At 44.3% G+C, this 6,000-nt stretch overlaps 1 long non-coding RNA gene across 6 annotated transcripts in view; it reads left to right on the forward strand.

The window, feature by feature from the left end:
* LOC115938246 (uncharacterized) overlaps positions 1-6,000 on the forward strand; it is a 37,055-nt gene that overhangs the window by 2,855 nt on the left and 28,200 nt on the right. The window lies entirely within an intron of this gene.

The following is a 6,000-nucleotide window of genomic DNA, read 5'->3' on the forward strand; positions in this document are numbered from 1 at the left end:
ATGTTGCACATGGGAACTTCTGTCCTGGTCCCAAATTTCTCCATGAAGCACAGGATCTGCCCTGTGGAATGTGCTTTAAAAGGCAGCCCTCTCTGTCCTGACAGAGATGCCCCAAGCTAAACTCTGGGATCAGGACGAATGTGAAGGTGTGGACTGGCGGTGCACAGGGAAGTAGACTGGAATGTTCTAGAGCATTCATTCCCCTGTTACTTGTGCAATCAGACCGGGGCTTTGTACTCGAAAAGCCACTACTGTGCCCTAGAGAGGCACTAGAGGAAGCCACACCAGGATTGCCTGGAGTGCCCACTGTGGCTGAGATGGACCTCTCTCCTTATTTACATTTATAATGATAGCCACAGCAACACGTTCGTTTACTCAGTGGCTACTACATCGAAAGCATTGCGCCAAGTATTCTACCCATGAAATCTTGTTAGTCATCACAACAACCTGTGGAATTAGTGTGACCAGTCCCAAAAGTCAGGTCACAGGAGAGGGTAGGTGATCTCCTGAAATCACATATCCAGGAAATGGCCAAGCTGGAATTGGAGGCTGGTTGGCTCCTCAACACACGAATGCAATTTCTTTTGTCATTAGCCTGGTGATTTTCCCTTCAAATAGACACAGTGGATGCTGATTTTGCCTTTATCAGCCCTGGTCCTGGACCCAGAACTGGAAATCAGTCTTGGGATACAGGGAACTGATGTCGAAGAGGGCAAAACATCTCTTTGATTACTGACTGCGCAGGTCACTTAAAAGAGTGGACGCCTCATCAGAAACACTCAGGTCTGAGAGGACATCTGTTTCTAGGAGTGTAGTGGGTGTAAACAGAATAGGAGCCAGCCTCTCTGCTGGTTGGGGTTTTGTATTTGCTGTTTTGTTTTTCTAACATGATTCTCCACTAAAACCCCCATTTAACATCAAAAGCATTAAAAAAAAATCCTAGGCAAGTCATCACCCCAGTGGTTAATCAATCCATAAAAATATATTTAGTACCTACTGTGTGTCCAGCATTTCAACCCCATGGTGTTGATTAAAGTGGGAAGCAAGAAGTCACAGCTGCTGAATTTTCACTGTAGCCACCCTGCCCTTTGATGCATCACAAAGGCACATGCTCATCATTGAGTCAGCCATTTGCTGAGGACCTCCTGCCGCTGGGTGCAGCTCTGTGCTGGGTGCTCCAGAATACAGGGAAGGTATAAGGTAGTTCGTTTCACAAAAGGGTTCAAGGCAGCCAAACAATAATACTTGGTTCTGGTTCTTGATAGAGGTTAAAGGTAACAGTGGTTGTTACCAAGAAACATAACTTAGCGCTTAGTTGGGGGGGAAAGACTCTAAGTGTTGTAGGGTCCAGGGGATGATTTGGAAGAACTGGGCTGGTCAGGATGGCTTCCTGGAGGAGGCCAGTTTCAGATTGGACCTGAGGAGTGAGGAGGTTTTCATGGGAGGCTGAGGAGCCCAGACTAGCCAGAGCAGAAGGCAGGGGCCAGGAGGGCAGAGGAGGTAGGATCCCCAGACTGGGGGACTCATGGTATGATAGCTTCTGAAACATAACTCGTTGTTAGCAATCATTTCCTTTGGGTGGAAATGAAAGTGTGTTTTCCTTCTCTGCCCAAATCAATGGATGATTAGAGCCTAAGATTCAGAATAAAACCAGTGGTATCTCTCTCTCTCTCTCTCTTTTTTCATTCTCAATGGCAGGAATTCAGCACCTTTTTTTAGTACTACTTTTTTTGCAGGTGGCAGAAGTACTAATTAGACAGAGCCACTCACAATTTTCCTGGGTGGTTCTGACTCCCAAACTGACAGGAAGCACTGCTTGGGCGTTTTAGAGAGAGCACATTCTACTCTTCCCATTGATAAAGTGATTCTTCAAACACGATGGTCAAAGAAATGGATTTAACAGTTGCTCCATACATATGTATTGGGTGGTGAATTGTTCACTTTACTTTTTCCATATTTAAGAGGGGACCAATGTTTCCCCCGTGAGAGAGTACAAAAAGAAAACCTAAATGATTGGTAGGATAGGTTGTAAGGAGCATTTATTTTTTTTGAGTGTTAGAGACTTCTTTCACTCACTGAAGCAGGTTCACTAAAGGGAAAATTCAGGAGACTTTTGAGCGAAGGTAGAATTCTGATAGTTCTTTGCGTACACGTATTTTTGAGCTGTTTCTGAGAATAAAGAGGTAAAGGGCCTGCCTGCTCCCTGTTTGACTACAGAATCCACTGGTGCCACTGTCTTTTATCTCCCTCTGAGTTTTCAGGAGAACTTAGGACCAGGACCATGTCATTAGTGTGGTCACTTTGAAGCTCTGAATTGGGCCAGAGGCAGGACATTGACCATCCAGGGCAGGTGACTGCCCTGCTTTGACTGTCTCCAGGATGGAGACCCTCATGCTCTCTGCCCTCTGCCAGGACTCAGGCTGCCCGAGAGGGTGTCACGGTCCACATGGGCTGTGGGGGGAGCACAGCTGGAGGCAGAGGGACCATAGTGCTAAGCCTTTGGCAGCAAAACCCATTTTCATCAGCTAATTAATGAACATGGTCAGGTCCAGAGCTCTGTCTGAGGAGTTGCCGTTTATCTCCATATCCCCAAAGCTGAGGCTACCTGTCATGTTCGCAAGCAAAAGGCAGCCCTTTCTCCAGGGGACAAATTCACTATTCTCCCCAAAGACAGAGGTGTCGGGAACGAAGCTCCACACGCTCTTGGCGTCTGAGATATTTGAAGTACCTATGGTTTCAGCTACTTTGGGATATGTGACTGCGTGTTTCATCTTTGTGCTTATCCCTACTAGAATTTGTGAAGCTGCATACTCTTCCTGTGAAGTGGGTTTGGGAGGAGGAATTTGTGAGGTCATGCCCACTGGAAACATGATTGTCAACACATTGGTCCCAGAGGCTCTGTCCTCAGGGAACCAGAGGCAACAGGGCCTGAACTCAGGGTACCTATTGAATATTTACTAAGGGCCTTAAATATAGCCCAAAGTCTGTGATAAAAATCACCATCTGGTCCAGGTGCATCTTGCTGTGAGAAAATATGATATTTGAAAATTCAAAATGATATAACAGAAGAACTTGCCAGTTTGCATTACAAAAAGGATGCATGGACTTCCCTAAGTGAACTTTTCCCTTTGATATTTAATGTGTGGCTGATTTATTAGAAATTCCGTTCATATCCAACTGGTCAGAAACACATTCATTTATTTTTATTTATTTAAGACTTGTCATCTGCTTACTTTCAAGAGGTCTTGAGCAACTTACAGGTTAAAACATGGGGCAAAAGGAGACATTTAGGAAGGAAATAGAACAGACAGAACCCAAAGGGAGGAGGTGGGGTTAGAGGCATCAAGCATACAAGATGAATGGGTTCTACAGTTAGGCTCTCTAAGGGAAAAAAGGGCACATGAGTTAGGTTACCTGACTGTATAAAGGAAGGCACATTTGTATTAGGTAATAAAAGATGTTTTGAATAGAAAGTACTTAAAAATCAGAGACTGTTATAAATTGAAGAATGTAGTATTGTTGAGATAAAAGGTTTCTCCTCTAGACTTTGGAGACAAATGTGGAAAAGTATAACACTACAGGCCTGTTATGTTAACATTTTTCACTACTTCTAAACCTTTGAAAAATATTTACCCGACGATTTCATTAAAAAAACATTTCAATCCTTTATAGATTTACTTATTGCCAATTCAGGAAAAGGGCTGCCAATCAGACATGTTTTCTTTAGGTGGCTGTGAATTTTCCTAGAAAGCAAAAGTATCTTCTGGCTAACGTCTAAACCCTTGATAATGTCAATGTAGCTTTAGGTCAATTTCAAAATTAGCCAGAGAGTTCTGGCTAATGTAAAATTTCACTAAAAACAGCTAGAACTTAAACATTAGAAGAAGTGGGTTAGGGAAACCAAGGAGGGCTTGGAGAGAGTCAGAACAATATCTGGGACCTGACATATTTTCATACCAGTCTGCAGACGAATCCTATTAAACTGAACTTAGGGTTTTAAAAGGGTTGCAGATATGACCTCACCCTGATAATCAAGACTCTTTTTCCTGGGAATCAAGAGCGACATATGGTTGTAGATGTGTATGTGTTCAAAAGCAACAGAAATGTTAGTTGGGGCGACAGTCTATAAAATAATGACATAGTACTGATGAACATATCAACAATATCTGGTGTTAGCTTAGCACTCACTGTGAGCCAGACACTGTTCTAAGCCATTAACTTTCCTTTTAAAATTGTTTTTTATATTCCTAACAACAAAGGATGTAAAAATTGGTGAATCCCGAGTCTAAAAATTTTAATGCAGACGCATAGAGAGAGGGGCAGGTGCTCTGTCCTCAGTGTGGAATCTGACACAACCTATGGCTAGATGGCAGATATAGCTGGCTCATTCTGGACACACATCTCAAAACCAGAATTGAAGTTGGATATTGTGTGGTGCCTTTTTGCGACCTAATCATATACCCTGGTAAGCTCTGGACATCCCCAGCTGATGGTTGTACCTCTCATGCCAGTGAAGTCTGACCTAAAGGAGACCAGAAACTCAATTAGAATGAGAGAGAGAAGCCCAAGTGTATTAGTTAGCTATGGAAATACAAATTTCCCCCAAACTGAGCAGCTTAAACAACATCCATTATCTTGCCCAGTGTCTGAGGGTCAGGAATCCAGGAGCTGTATAACTGGGTGGTTCTGGCTCAGGATTTCTCATGAGGCTACAGGAAGACATCATCTGGGGCTACAGTTATCTCAAGGCTCTGCTAAGGCTGGAGGATTTGCGTCCAAGTTCACTTGCATGGCTGTTGGCTGGGGGCCTCAGCTCCTGGCCGGCCATGTGGATCTCTTTACAGGGACGCCTCAAGACATGGCAGCCAGTTTCTCCTTGAATGGCGAGTGATGTGTGTGAGAGAGAGAGTGAGAGCGAGAGAGAGCATGAGAGAGCACAAGGCAGAAACTGCAATGTCTTTTTTTTTTTTTTTTTTTCTCGGATGAACAATCTAGACCAACAGAAGTTTAATGTGAGAAGGGACCAAGGCTGTGAATACTAGGAGGTAGGATCACTGGGAGCCATCTTGGAGGCTGACTACCACAGCAGTCATCTCAGCTTCCGTGATTTGCAGAGAGGGGATGGGTGGGCACGGTAGGATGTATTTTACTGGATTTCAGGAATTCAGGCTTCAGAGGATATGACATGAGACCCTTAAAGGGAAGATGGCTCAAGAACTCTTATTGATAGAATTCTTAATGTATAATTGCCAGTGTTCTTGAAGAAAAATGGTAAGGTGAGAGGTGTTGATGAAAGCAGAGTGGCTATTGGATAGTTCACCTTGCTGGCAAAGGAGAGAGGGGGGGCCTCAGTGTAGTAGTCATACAGACCTAATTAAATCTAATTACTGAGGACAGCAAAATTGTATGGATAACAAAAAAAGCTTTCCTTTTTCTTTTTTTTTAAAGATTTTATTTATTTGACAGAGAGACAGCGAGAGAGGGAACACAAGCAGGGGGAGTGGGAGAGGGAGAAGCAGGCTTCCTGCGGAACAGGGAGCCCGATGCGGGGCTCGATCCAAGGACCCTAGGATCATGACCTGAGCCGTAGGCAGATGCTCAACGACTGAGCCACCCAGGCGCCCCCCAAAAAGCTTTTCTTATTTGACATGAGCAGAAAATCAAGAAAGGACCTGACTGGTGATGGTGGGAAGTTGTCTAATACTAAAAATTTCTGTAAAGCAAACTCTTACTGAGTCTATGTACCAGGCAAAGTGCCAGGTGCTGAGGATACAAAGATAATTAAGAAAAGGTTGCTGCCTGGGCGCCTGGGTGGCTCAGTTGGTTAAGCGACTGCCTTCGGCTCAGGTCATGATCCTGGAGTCCCGGGATCGAGTCCCGCATCGGGCTCCCTGCTCGGCGGGGAGTCTGCTTCTCCCTCTCCTGCTCCCCCCTCTTGTGCTCTTTCTCTCTCTCACTCTCTCTCTCAAATAAATAAATAAAATCTTAAAAAAAAAAAAA

The sequence above is a fragment of the Leptonychotes weddellii genome, chromosome 10 (assembly GCF_054177405.1).
Source record: "Leptonychotes weddellii isolate Sample4059 chromosome 10, ASM5417740v2, whole genome shotgun sequence".
NCBI classification, from domain to species: domain Eukaryota; kingdom Metazoa; phylum Chordata; class Mammalia; order Carnivora; family Phocidae; genus Leptonychotes; species Leptonychotes weddellii.